This window comes from Salvia splendens, chromosome 13 (assembly GCF_004379255.2).
Source record: "Salvia splendens isolate huo1 chromosome 13, SspV2, whole genome shotgun sequence".
In the NCBI taxonomy this organism is placed as follows: Eukaryota; Viridiplantae; Streptophyta; class Magnoliopsida; order Lamiales; family Lamiaceae; genus Salvia; species Salvia splendens.
In genome coordinates, this window is record NC_056044.1 from 8,198,169 (window position 1) to 8,213,308 (window position 15,140).

The 15,140-nt window shown below is 38.9% G+C and overlaps 1 pseudogene; it reads right to left on the reverse strand.

Moving 5' to 3' along the window:
• Nucleotides 1-482: 482 nt before the first annotated feature.
• On the reverse strand, nucleotides 483-9,699 carry LOC121760431 (annotated as a pseudogene).
• Between the last annotated feature and the right edge of the window lie 5,441 nt (nucleotides 9,700-15,140).

Consider the following 15,140-nt stretch of genomic DNA (forward strand, 5'->3'; position numbering starts at 1 on the left):
AATTGTCGGCTTGCTGCCATTGAGCATAGGTTGGATCTGTTCGTGGCAGGGGTGGTGGAACTCCGGTAATGTGAGGTTCCATCCCCCGGCCATTTATCGCCTTCCTCATTAATACCGCCCATAGGTGGTAGTTTCTCCATTCAATTTCTCCCCTATCACGAGAGGTTGGGTATCAATTCGATACGGGGTATGATTTTCTGGTTGGGTATCAATTCAATTTCTGGTGCTCAAGTATTCTTGAGCTCCAAGTATTCTTAGGCACCAAATATTATAATTTAATTCTATTATATTTTCTTTTCTAACATATGCAACTGCCGAAAATAAAACAGATGAACTTTCAAATACCATACAATTCAGTTACATAACAAGCAAATGTTTCCACAGAAATGGCGCGAAAATGCGCGGATATTGGAAGCATATATTATTGAATACAAATAACAAAAGGCTTATCCAGCCACACAAATAACATGATGAGATGGAAATCAGTTAACGCGAGGGATAATCTTAATACCACCAATGTTGACAGCGTCGCCGTTAATGGTGGGGACAATGGTGACGACAACAGAATCATCATCATCAGCGATATTAATGTTCTCGTAGAGTTCCTTCAAGTTCAAGTAGAGGTTGCCAGTGCTCTGCTTGGCCTTAACCCTGTGCGGTAGCTGCGTGTATGACCCGGCATACTCGGCCCTGTCCACCTCTTCCGGCTCGTCATCCTCGTCGTTGATGAACCCATCAAACTTGACGAGCTTGGTGTTGTCAGTGACAATGTTCTCCACCAGCGCGTCTCGTCTGTTTTTCCCTTGGCCGGCTTCGGCACGATAACCCTAACAGTGTTGTTGAGAGCTTTAAGAGGGAAGAGCTTCTTCGCAGTCTGCGCCTTTTTAGAGAGACTCTCGAAGTTGGCAGGAACCAGCTTCTGCTGTGGCCTGTAGTCAATCCATGGAATATGGTTGTGTTCGTACTCGTAGCCCATTTTCTTGTGGTCCAAGGCGTCAGCAACCGTGACGCGGACCAGGTTCTTTTCCTCGTCGTAGAACATGAAGGCGGAGTTTAGGAAATCATGGTCGGTGAATTCCTTGGAGTAGCTGGCCGGGAGGTCTTTCCAAATGGTCCACATCCTGTCGACATTAGCGTGATGGCAGTTGAAGAGTGGGTCCCTCCTAGAGGACTAGAAGTTGCCCATGTCCTCGTGGTACTCATTGTTGGGGTCTCTGTAGGAAAACACGTGTGAAAATGTCAAAAGGCTAGGCCTTTGGCCTTTCATATGATGTAACCTCCAAATGTTTATGAGGTGCCCTAATTGCAAGACCTTTCACTTGTTTTTCCTAGCCTATAAATAGGCTTGTTTTGAGAGATGGAAGAGACACCAACAAAAAGCACTCTCTCTTCTCTCTAGCTCAAGCATTCTAGTGTGCATCTTAGGAGCATTGCATTGCTCGGTTCTCGCCTCCAATTCAAGTTCGCCGGAGCCTACGAGTTTGAGGTGCTTCAACTCGATAGGAGGAAAGTCGTTTCATCTTTGGGGACATTACGCCAATCCGGGAGCACTAGCCGGGGCGTATTTCATCTTGCGGAGAGAGGGTCACCTCGACTCGACTTGAAGAAGACTATAGTTTGTATCTTGTTCCTTTTATTGTATTTACTTTGTTTTACTTACCTTCCAGTTTTTGGTTCTTTTGTAATAGCAAGAGTTTGCCAGTCTAAAAGGCTTCAATATTTCCAACAATCGCAAGACGAAATATTGTACTCTTGTTGAAATCATGTCGACCGATGCTGGAGGAAACATGAAATTCAAAGTTGGAATAAAGCAACGAACGGTCGCAATGTCGATGCGCTATGGAGTGGTTAGTTCCTTGAGATCTATTCTCTTGAGAATGATGTTTATCGTTTGTCATTTGACAAGCAAGACCAATTTAGACTTGGTAGTAGTAATTGGGATGCATGGGTTGATGAATATACCAATGCACATTTGGTTCAATATAATTGTGTACTTATTGTTGGAAACAATACTGTACAAATTATATGAATGTGTTGTTATAAACAACAAAGATCACGAGGTGATCGCAATGGTCTCTGACGTGGACCATGGTAATAATCCAAATGAATGGTTTGTTGATACGGGTGCCACATGTCATGTGTGCTCCGAGAGAAGCGTTTTTTCTACTTACAAATCTGTTGGAGGTAGAAAAGTACGTATGGGAAACCAAGCCTCTTCCGAGGTGGTTGGTGTGGGTAATGTGTTCCTAAAATTAGGATCCGGAAAGATTCTTACCCTCAAGGATGTGCTGCATGTCCCAGACATCCGAAATAATTTAGTGTCAGGCTCACTTCTAGTAAATCATGGATTTTCACTAGAATTTGAGTGTGAAAAGGTTATATTGACCAAGTATGAAAAGTTCATATGTGAAGGTCACCTAGTGAATGGGCTTTTTGAGCTGAATGTTACGGTCATTCACCGGGGAAAAGGATTAAGAAATAAGGAAGATGACACATCCTCTTATTTGCTTGAGTGCTCTGATTTATGGCATAAAAGATTGGGACATGTAAATCTAAATGCTATAAAAAGATTAGTAAATCTTAATTTACTAAAAACAGATAAGTTTAACTCACAAGAAAAATGTGAAGTCTGTGTTGAAGCAAAAATGACCAAGCTACCGTTTCGCTCGGTAGAACGAAGCACAAAACCTCTAGAGTTAATCCATACAGACGTATGTGATTTAAAATTTGTACAAACTAGAGGTGGTAAAAAGTACTTCATCACATTTATAGATGATTGCACAAGGTATTGTTACCTTTACTTGTTAAGAAGTAAAGATGAGGCAATTGAAGCGTTTAAAGACTTCAAAAATGAAGCCGAAAATCAACCTAATTGTCGAATTAAGTGTGTTCGAAGTGATAGAGGCGGTGAGTATGTAGCCCCGTTTGCAGAATTATGTCATGCAAGTGGTATAATTCACCAAACAACGGCTCCATATTCTCCCCAGTCAAATGGAGTTGCTGAACGAAAAAAATCGAACACTTAAAGAGATGATGAATGCTCTGTTGATTAATTCTGGTTTATCCCAGAACATGTGGGGGGAGGCTGTATTAACAGCGAATCATATTCTGAATAAAATTCCACTAAAAAATAGGGATGTGACTCCTTATGAGTTGTGGAAAGGGAAGAAACCTTCATATTTATACCTCAAAGTGTGGGGGTGTTTAGCGAAGGTAGAAGTGCCACCTCCGAAACAAGTTGCAATAGGCCCTAAAACAGTCGATTGCATCTTTATTGGCCGTGCACTTAATAGTAGTGCCTATCGTTTCCTAGTCCATAGGTCAGTTGTGCCTGGCGTGGCTGAAGGAACAACGATTGAGTCAAGGAATGCTATATTCTTTGAGAATGTATACCCTAGCAAGAGGCAAGAGGATCGTTCTAGTGAAAGAATGATGGATGAATCCACTAGTTCTAATCCTCCAAAAAGGACGAGGTCAAGTCCTGAGGATGTTGAACCAAGACGTGGTAAAAGAGTTAAAGTTGCTAAAACATTTGGTCCTGACTTCATAACTTTTATGTTGGATGACGAACCAAAGTCATTGGCGGAAACATTTGGTCCCAGACGCGGCATGGTGGCAAGAAGCTATCAACAGTGAAATTGAATCCATCATGAGAAATAACACTTGGGTGTTAGTAGACTTGCCTGAAGGCTGTAAGCCTTAAGGGTGCAAGTGGATTCTGAAAAGGAAATATAAGCCCGATGGTACTATAGATAAGTACAAAGCTCGCCTAGTGGTCCAAGGCTTTAAGCAAAAAGAAGGGTATGACTTTTTTGATACCTATTCACCTGTTACGAGAATCACTTCCATTCGGGTGCTTCTAGTGATTGCTGCTTTGCACAATATTGAGATTCACCAAATGGATGTGAAGACTGCGTTTCTGAATGGTGATCAGGAAGAAGAAATATATATGGAACAATCCGAAGGGTTTGTTGTGCCTGGGCAAGAGCGTAAAGTATGCAAACTGGTAAAGTCATTATATGGGTTGAAGCAAGCACCATTACAATGGCATTTGAAATTTGACAACGTGATGTTGGCAAATGGATTCACTATCAATGAGTGTGATAAGTGTATTTACATTAAGAACACAGATAACGGGTTTGTTATTGTGTGTCTGTATGTTGATGATATGTTGATAATGGGCAGCAATAGTGCCATTATTAACGAGACAAAAAATATGTTGAAAAGAAATTTCGATATGAAAGATATGGGTCTAGCTGATGTGATTCTCGAAATCAAAATATTGAGGACTAATGAGGGAATTTCCTTAAAGCAATCTCATTATGTTGAGAAAATGCTTAAGAAATTCAACTCGTTTGATTGTAAGCCAGCAAAGACTCCTTTGGAGCTCAATGTCCATCTGAGCAAGAATATGGGTGATTCTGTTGCTCAAGAAGAGTATGCAAAGGTCATAGGAAGTTTGATGTTTATCACAAACTGTACTCGACTTGATCTTGCTTGTCCTGTAAACAAGTTGAGCCGATTTACGAGTAACCCGAGTAAGGAACATTGGAAAGCTCTGTGTGGAGTTTTGAGATACTTGAAGTATACTATTAACTTTGGGTTGCATTACACAAGATACCCCCAAGTACTTGAAGGGTACTGTGATGCAAATTGGATCTCTGATTCAAAAGACTCATTTTCGACAAGTGGGTATGTGTTCACTGTGGGGGGTGGTGCTGTTTCGTGGAAGTCGACGAAACAAACGTGTATAGCTCGATCCACCATGGAATCTGAGTTTATCGCATTGGATAAAGTAGGGGAAGAAGCCGAGTGGCTCAGAAATTTCCTAGAATGTATTCCATGTTGGAAGAAGCCAGTGCCCGCAGTATTGATACACTGTGATAGCAAAGCAGCTATAGGTAGAGCACAAAGTGGCTTTTATAATGGTAAGTCTCGACATATTCGTCGGCGACATAATACCGTAAGGTAGTTGATCACAAGTGGCATTATCTCAGTTGACTATGTAAAGTCAGTGGATAACTTAGCGGATCCGTTAACAAAAGGTTTAAACCGTGATCAAATGCATAAATTGCTAAAAGAATGGGACTGAAAACCACATCTTAAAAGATGAGTATAGTGGTAACCCAACCATACGATTGGAGATCCCATGGGATTTGTTCAATGGGAAAACGAAGCTATACAAATCTAGCTGTAACACTCAGAAGATTTTAATCTTCGCCCATTCTTTAGAAAGCATTGAGTGTTGTAACCTGCACGTGGTAAGAGGTTAAGTCTTTTGACTTTTAATGATTCTTGAAATCTCAAGGAGATGCAGTATGGCAGGATTGTAACGCCTGTACTTTTTATAGTGCTTGGCGCGCGTAAATCGAGGAATGGTCGAGGAATTTATATTTGGAACAACACCAAATATAAGTGGTTGCGTTGGACGATTTTAATCGTTGTTAAGGCACGATAACGAATTAATTAAAGTTTCCGTGAATTTTAATTAATAGAAAAGAATGCGAGAACGTAAAGTATTTTTATACTTGGCTTCTCAAATAAAGAATGATACAAATGTGGGCCTTACAACTTAATGAGCCCAAAACAAATTTAATTACATTGTGGGAGCAAGCCCAACACTTTTCTTCTTTTTCTTCCTTTCTTTTCTTTCTTTCTTCTCCTTTCTCGGCCGGTTCTTCACATGGAGACCCTCCATTTCACTCTCACTTTCCATATTCCACCTTAAATTCTAGAACCCAAGGGTCACACATTTTTATTACATTAGCTTCTTCACTTCTCCTCTCACATTACACTTGCAACAAGAAAAAAAAAAGAGAAGAGAGAGAGAGTCAAGGGATAGCCGAGAGAAGGGGAAGAAGAAGAAGAAGTTGCTTCCATTTTGTTTCAATCACAATCAAGTTCAATCCTTTTGAGGTATATTCTCTATCCAATCCCCAAAGCATGAAGTTTAGTATACCTCTCATATATTATCTCATACATCCACCTCCCACAAGTAATTCAAACAATTCAACAATTAAAATCAATAGAACATCGCCGCATTTAATCGAAAGCGCGAAAGAACTTAACTTTGTAATAAAAACGTACCTTGCGGGTTGTTTCGGGGCTGTTCGGGTGGAGTGCGGGGCTGATCGGAGTTGTTTCGGGTCAAATCGGAGTGGTTCGGGGCGGTGGCAGCAGGGGCTGACTACCCGGTGGCTGGACCCCGTTGCTAACGGCAAACGACGGCTGGCGGAAGGAAGGGAGCCGGCGACAACAGCTGTGCTGTCCGGCGACAGCAGCTGTGCTGTCCGGAGACTCCAGCAGCGACCGGCGAACACAGCAGCGGCGACGGAGCAGTCTCGGCAGTGAGAGCTGGACGACGGCGAGGCTGACCACGAACAGCTGTTGCAATGGCGACCTGCTACTGCGGCGGTGAGAGGCAGCGACGGTGGCTGCCCCAGAAACAGCGACGGGAATTTTAAAACAGGAAAAAGAGAGAGAAGAAGAGAGAGACGTGAAGGAGGTGATGGAGTGCTGTGGGCCTTTGTTTTTTTTTTTTTTTGGAATTGGGCTTTGATTTAAAGTTTGGGCCTCCTTGATTGTTTTGGGGCTTCTTAATCAAATGGGAGATATAAGGTGGGGAACTAATTAAGCTTTGGGGCTTTTAAATCTTTGGCCAAACTAATTAAATCCCAGAATTTCGAAAGACGAACAATTTTATTCCAAGTGCGAAATAAATATAATTGCGAAGAGAAATAGTTGCGATAATACGCTTAAATAATTTTTGGGAATTTATTTCGACGTCATGGAAAATACGAGGAGCCAACGGAGGAAACGAACGAGCGTAAGCGGCCGACCGGCGTCGCACGCGACGCCTTGGGCGGCCGCCGAATAACCAAAAATGCACGGAAACCGAGAAAGAAGATTTAAGGAATTTAATTAGAGTGCATGCATTCTAATTTTCGTCGTTTCCGTGTTTTGATATGAATGTTATGTGTTTTCCGAAAAGGTGGTTCGCACGCGCGTTAACAGTCGGAGCGAAGAAGTTTTAACGGAAATCTGAAGGGTTCGAGGTGGACTTTATTACTTAAACTCTTTTATTTGAAATGATATGTTATGGTGAAATAAGGGTGGTTTAAAATAGTATGTCATGCCGTATTTTATGTTTTGAATTGCCTATATGATTGTCTACTAGGATAATATCCTACTAGACTTTTATAGTTAACGAATTCGGGTCTGACTAGGGAGTGAGTCCCTACTCGGACTAGTGCACTGATAGGGATCGTGAGCCGTCCCCTAGGTCGGCCGGTCCAGTGATCGAGTTTGTGGCCACATTCTCGTTTCACATGATAGCTCAGATATGGTACATGATGGGGGATGATGATTGTCAGCGCTGACACTTTTAAAGGAATGATTTTGGTGTCTCTCGGTCTTTTTAAAGTAAAATCCGAGTTTCACTCTATGATGGCTTGACATAACTTAAATGATAAATGTATTTCGGGCATGAGTTCACTGGGTGCATCAAGTACTCAGCCCCAGCATATGTTTTCCCTATGTGCAGGTTGAGCGAGGTCGGGAGGCGGAGGATGTTGAGCAATGAGCCAAGAATTGTAGTCAATAAATGATCTGGTTACTATTGTGTCTTCATACATAGTAGTAGCTAACTCTCAAATGCTTCCGCTATGCCAAGTTATAAGAATTTCCTTGATTTCCTTTGAATTGTCAAACTATGTCATTCACACTATGTTACTTCGTGATTTGAAACTTTGATTTGATAATGGAATTTCGCCTTTTGATCTACATGTCGTACCCCTTGATCGTTTCGGCCTTCTTCCCCGCTTCTTAATTCCCCCATTAGTCGCGATCCACCGTGCTTTCTATCCTTAGGAAGTGCGGTCGTGACAAGGATACTCATGAAAGAATCACCTATATAAGTGAGAAGTGAGGCCGCTTCGTGTGTGTGAGTCACTTATGAATTCCAAAGAGGTGTTCCACTGCCGAAACGGACACAAACGTGAGAACTGATGGAATTGAGACAATATTGTGTTGATGCTATTGACTAGGCATACACCAAGGAGGAATAGTTCAAGGCATCGCGTCCACTAGTCCGCCGGTATGTCGGATAGTGTTGACTATGGAAGGTTCAAAACCACAAGTTACCTCTCCAAATACAGTATCGTTTCCTGAGAACTGAGCAAAAGAGTCTGCATACGTGCATTTGTGTCTGGTGTTGGTTTGAGCTTGCAGCGCTCTAACCAATGTGGGGGATTGTAGGAAAACACGTGTGAAAATGTCAAAAGGCTAGGCCTTTGGCCTTTCATATGGTGTAACCTCCAAATGTTTATGAGGTGCCCTAATTGCAAGACCTTTCACTTGTTTTTCCTAGCCTATAAATAGGCTTGTTTTGAGAGATGGAAGAGACACCAACAAAAAGCATTCTCTCTTCTCTCTAGCTCAAGCATTCTAGTGTGCATCTTAAAAGCATTGCATTGCTCGGTTCTCGCCTCCAATTCAAGTTCGCCGGAGCCTACGAGTTTGAGGTGCTTCAACTCGATAGGAGGAAAGTCGTTTCATCTTTGGGGACATTACGCCAATCCGTGAGCACTAGCCGGGGCGTATTTCGTCTTGCGGAGAGAGGGTCACCTCGACTCGACTTGAAGAAGACTATAGTTTGTATCTTGTTCCTTTTATTGTATTTACTTTGTTTTACTTACCTTCCAGTTTTTTGTTCTTTTGTAATAGCAAGAGTTTGCCCGTCTAAAAGGCTTCAATATTTCCAACAGTCTCCAACCTAGACATGGATAGCGGTGTGGGAGCCTTTCTCAGAGGATCCCCCGCTAGAGAAGCCGTGGGGCTCATCCCCTTCTCGGTAAGGCTGCCCCATGAAGTCGATGGCAGAGGCCGCCCCCCCGATCATTTCATTGTACATGATGGTAAGGTTATTGTTGATGATCTGGATCGGGTCGGTGAGGGTGCTGTTCAAGGAGAGGTCCACGACGGGGTTGGAGCCTCTAGGGATGTGATTCTGGTTGCGGTTAACATCGTAGGCAGGGGTGTCTGGGACAGAGAACATCTTGGGCATGACCATGCCCCTAGGGTTGTCCCAGTTCCAATAGGGTATGGCGAAAGTGGGGTCCCCGATGAGTTTCCCAAGGATCCTCTCGAAGAAATAGATGTACCATCTGTGGAAGGGGAAGAAGAGCCAGGAGTTGTGGACCTGGATATCGGTGCCAGGCTGGTCATAGCAGCAAGCGCAGTGGATGTTGGCTTGCTGTGTGAAGCAGCGAGGGTCTTTCACGTCCACCTCCTTCATCTTCTTGATGGCTAGCTGGTACTTGGCTATGTATTCGTGGCTGAGGGTCTTTCTATTGGCCGACGGCCTCACTTCGGCAGCTTGTAATCGGATTGGATGTCTGTGTAAGGCGGGCAGCAGTTGACGTCGAGGCTGACTTTCACGTGGTCCTTAGTGGTGGTGGCGCCGTGCGGGTCGCACTGGCTTAGGTCAGGAGGCAGGATCAGGTCCGCGTTAGCTTTGCGGCCCGAGATGAGTTTGCTTGCGCCGTAGAGACCGCCGAGCCCTAGCAGCATGTTGCGGCGGTCTACACCGCCGCCACCGCAGGAGACTCGAAAGCGGTGGCTCCGCCTTGCATTGGTGGTGGGGATTGGGGAATTGCGAGGGGTGGCGAGCACTGTGAAAGAGGATTGAAGAGCAGCCATGGTTTGGTGATTTCCATTACTGTGGATGCATGGCTTTATATAGACATTACATTGCTACTATGCATGCATCTTTATTATTATTATTATTATTATTATTATTATTATTATTATTATTATTATTATTTTTTAGTATTCTACTACTTTCTTGGTTTTCAACTCTCTACCTGATTAATTATAGTACTTGGTATAGATCTAGACAGAACCTCGTACCAGCATCATGTCCCAACTCCCAAGTAATAAATGAGAATCTAGTATCGTCGAAATAAATAAGTACATAAACCATGTGCCTTTGCACAGTGGCAGATCCAGAATTTCTCATTTGGGGTACGATAAATTATTATAGCTCTTCAAGCTTCAAAACTAACCAATTCTTTTTATTTTCTTTAATTTGTTTCTCAATCAAAATTTATGATTTTATTTTTATTATTAAAACAATGTGCACAAGAGAATTGGAAAGATATGTATTATGACAAAAGGATATATATGGAATTCAAATACATTAGAATATTTTAATAAACCTAAAATGATTAACATAAGAAAATAAAATTCTTTTAATGGTTTGAAAACTGAAAGAATAAATATATGTGCTAATTGTGTAGGTTTCAAATGTAATAAAATATTTTTAAAAAGCTAAAATGATGAAGTTATAAAAAAATGCTTTAAAAGATTTGAAAAAACAGAAAAAATAAATACATATGTGAATTGTGTAGGTTTCAACTTTCAAATGCATTAAAATATTATAAAAAAAACAAAAGAAATGCATAAGATTTAATAAAATAGAAAAATAAAGATATCTGCAAGGATGGGTTCTATTTTGGAATCCATATTAGAATATTAAGGATGAGCAAATGGCGAGCGAGTATGAAGGGAATTGCAGCAAATGGAATAAACAAAGAAAAAAAGAAACTAGGAGATGTGTTGAAGGGATTTGAACTTGGTCCCTTGATGTGTTAGAAGTGGAAAATACCGCTAGACCAAATCACCGAGTTATTGCTGCCTATATCTAATTACGTTATGAAGACAAGTTTTGGGGGTACAGTGGTACCCCTTGTTCCCATGTGGATCCGCCACTGCCTTCGCATATCGCATAATTTCTCTTATTATAGAAATAAACAAAAAATTGTTTTAGAAGGCCTTATCCGTAGTGTTTCTTCGTTGCAAAGGTCGTCCACATATGCCATTTGAATTTATTTATTTTTTTGTCTTTTTTCGAAAGATTGAAATATGTAGTACTTTTTTTTCGGCAGAGGTATCATTAATTTTTAAAGGTCGTACCACAGTGGATTCAAAATCGTGACCTTTAATCCGAGCATTACTCTATATCTAGACCTAACATATGCACAGAACTTCAATATCTTTTTTCTGCTTGGAGCAAATTAATATACAAATATATCATTTTGCCCTTGAATCCAATATGTAACAGAAAATCCAAAAATTTGTAAATATTAACTACTAGTATTATTTAAAAAATTTCGAATAATATTTTACAGAATAAACTGGAAATTAATTAGATATATATGCAGGTTTTATGAGGTACCGCAAATATGCAACTTGCATTAATTAGATACTCCCTTTGTTTCATAGTAGTATAGTCATTTTTTCCATTTTGGACGGTCCATAGAATTAGAGCCATTTCCTTTTTTTTAGTAGAAAGTAACACATTTTCCTATTTTATTATCTCTACTTTTTCCTTTCTCCTCCTTTATATTACTCCCTTCGTCTCGTAGAATATGTCTCACTTTCCTTTTTAGTTTGTCTCATTAAAGATGTCACATTTCCATTTCTGAAAAAAGTTCGCTCTCACATTTGTATAAATATTATATTTTCTCTTTCCACTTAACACATGAAACAATACTCCCTACGTCCGCTATTAGGAGTCACATTTCTTGGCGGCACGGGTTTTAAGAAATGTTAAGAAAAGTCGGTGGGAAAAAGTTAGTGGAATATGAGTCACAATTTGTATATATTAGTTTTAAATAAAATGTGAGTGGAATGAGTTAGTGGAAGGTGAGACCCTATTACCATTTATGGTAAAAGTGAACCATGACTCCTATTCGCGGACGGACTAAAATGGAAAAACGGGACTCCTATTCGCGGACGGAGGGAGTACCTCCTAAAATTTCGTTTCGTCCCACAAGTGTGACATCTTTTGTGGGACGGAGGGAGTATATTTTTATTCAATACATTACGCACATTTTTCTTGTTTTCACTACTATACAATGGAGGGAGTACTAATTTTGTAGTTCACTTTGTTTTTTATCTTATATAATATAGTTATTATATTTGTAGAACACAACCGTTATTTTTTATAGTACGAAGGTCATTTTCAGTTTATATAAAAATTTCAGCTTTTGAAAATACGAATGACATTTTTAAATAATTTTAGGTCATTCTTTTCTAAATGAACCAAATGCCAACTAAAATGATCTTCTGTATCACCTAAAAATGACTTTCTTATTTTTATTTTGTGTTTGCACGTGTATGTGTATACATTAGATTACAAAATTATATACCCCATCTGTCCCAATTAAGTTGAGTCATTTCTTTGTTGCACTGTTAAAAAAATCGTACTCCCTTCGTCCACAAGAATATGTACTCTTTACTTTTTTTAGTCCATTCCAAAAGAATATGCACTTTCTAATTTTGGAAACTTTATTCTCTCTATTAGGTGGGGCCTATTCTCTACTAACAATACTTTAATTACTTTTTCTATCTACCTTTCTCTTACTTTACCAATTTTGCATTAAAACTCATACCGAACCCAAAGTGTATATTCTTTGGGGATGGAGGATTAATAAATAGTTAAAGTGTGTATATACAAAAACTCATGTCGAACCCAAAGTGCATATTCTTTAAGGACAGGGGGAATAATAAATAGTTAAAATATGTACCTAGTAAGGTAAAAGCAAGAATAATATATATAAAAGTCTTAATTACATCATCTTACAAATCACTATAATTAAGAACATAATAAGCATAACTACTATTTCCTCTCATACTCGTGATTTAAGAATTTTGTGAACTGGTCCTAAATAATCGTGAGAGTTTAGGATTAAATCCTGAACTTTTGAAAACGTAACAAATTCACTGATTATGCACTCGTGAGTCTTTTAACCATGTAAAATTAAATCTAATCAAACAATTCCACATGTTTAAAATTATAAAATTGCTCATCGGAAAAATTAGGTTGAAGACTTTGAAGGCGAAAATTTTACTACTCCTACCTTTTTACCTCCCACAATAATTGTCATTTTTTCTCATTTCGGTCTATCCCACAGTAATTGTCACACTTTATTTTTATCATAAATAATGGTAGGTCACACCTTCCATTAACTCACTTTCACTCACATTTTATTATAAAACCAATATAAAAAAGTGGATCTCACATTAAACTAACTTTTCCAACCAACTTTTTTTTATATTTCTTAAAATTCATGCCCACAATAATAGTGACAATTATTGTGAAACGGAGAGAGTAATACTTAGTTGTTCACAAAATGACTATTATATCATGTTAAAACGTTGTTTAACGGAGTCCGTTTCCTCCACATTGAAATACTCATTTACCAACAATGCTGTCTTCATTAATATATTAATAATTAGATCAAGTTTGTAAGAAATACCAACGTAATTAACTTTATTATGGAATATAAAATAGCTAAATTTCACTATAGCCCCAGGATGGGGATAATGACTTAGCTACCATTCTCTCTTTCCTTCGGGACTATAATTATTTGCCCATTCACGTTAAAATTCGAAATTTTGTTAGTTAGTTGTTTCCTTGGTATCAAATTGTTTTGTAGAAATTCCTAACTTGATATCAAACTTTTAGTACTCATTCCAGTCTCATGTTATTTTAGACATTTTTTTCAACTTGTGATTTAAAAGAATTTTGTTTTGAATTAAAAGAGAATAAAAATAATGGAGAGAGAACAAAATAGAATAGAGGTTAAAATACTCAAGTAACTTGGAACGATCTAAAATAAATTACTCCGTACCACTCAATTAACTTGAGATGGAATGGATATATAATTGTATAGTGGTTTTATCGATTCTGAGATGGAATGGGTATATTATATAGTGGTTTTATCGATTCTGAATCTATTTTTAGTTAATTAATCTTGTTTGTACAGTAATTCATTTATGAGAACATGTGAGCCTCTCCACTATTGTGATAAAATATATTGTACATTGCATGTTACTTCTATATGGTACCAAGTTGGAAATCTTTATTTGGGAGGGTGTTGATGGAATTTAATAAGTAAAAGCAGCCATCTCACCATTAAAATAAGAAAATATACTTATACATTAGATGTTACTATATGGTATACCAAATTGAAAATCTTTATTGGGGAGGTTGTTGAATAAGACAAAGTAGCCATCTCACCATTGAAGTAAAAGAAATATAGTACTCCACATTACATGTTATATGGTACTCCTACCAAATTGGAAATCTTTAAATGGGAGGGTGTTGATGGAATTTAATAAGTCAAAGTAGCCATCTCACCGTTGAAATAAAAAAATATACATTACATGTTATTTTGAACCAAATTGGAAATCTATACTTGGGAGGGTGTTAATGGAATTTAATAAATCAAAGTAGCCAATTTTCATTGAAAATATACAGAGTATAGTAAATAAGAATGACAATACCGCCTTTTATGACTTTTTTTATCCTTGGCTATTATAATTATATTTTGATCATTTTTATTTCTTGAAAAATATATTTAAATATTATAAAAATAACCCTCCCACTCTAAATACTCTAATCGAACTACAAAGTGACCGCTTTTGTTACTGTTTGAGTCGCATCCACCACCACCAGCATAGGCATCTCCAAATCTCCAATAGTCAGTGCGCCGCTGCACCTCCATGGTCAAATACACTTGAATATTGCAAATGAGATAGACGTTCATTGATACGTTGGGGGCATGAAGGGCTCTTGGAACTCCAATTAAATTAGTATATATATATAGGATGTATTCATTTCCTTTTTTATCTTTTGTTCTATTGTTCTTTTTAATCTCAGCCATTCATTCTGAAGATCTAACAGTCCTAAATAATGCCAACTTATGTTAAATTAAATCATTAAAAATTGTGAAAAGGCTAGTTTAGAGAATCGACGTTGGTGGTTGTTATGAAAAATCCCAAAATTTTCTCTTCCAAACTCAGCGGTTATTTTGATTGCAGATCATGTTCAATTTGTGGTTTCTTCCCAAAAATTTTGGGTCTACACTCCACAAATCTCATCGTGCCTGTACCTCCTCCTCGTCGCCGACGTGCCGTTCATCTACATCCAGGTTTAACCCTATTTACTTGCATTTCGCTGCTTCATAATTTTCCCCCTCAATGAATTAAATATATTTCTGTAATACTGCAATCAGAATTGCTTAATTGTGGGTGATCCTAAAAGGACAGCCAGCATATATGGAGTCGTGATA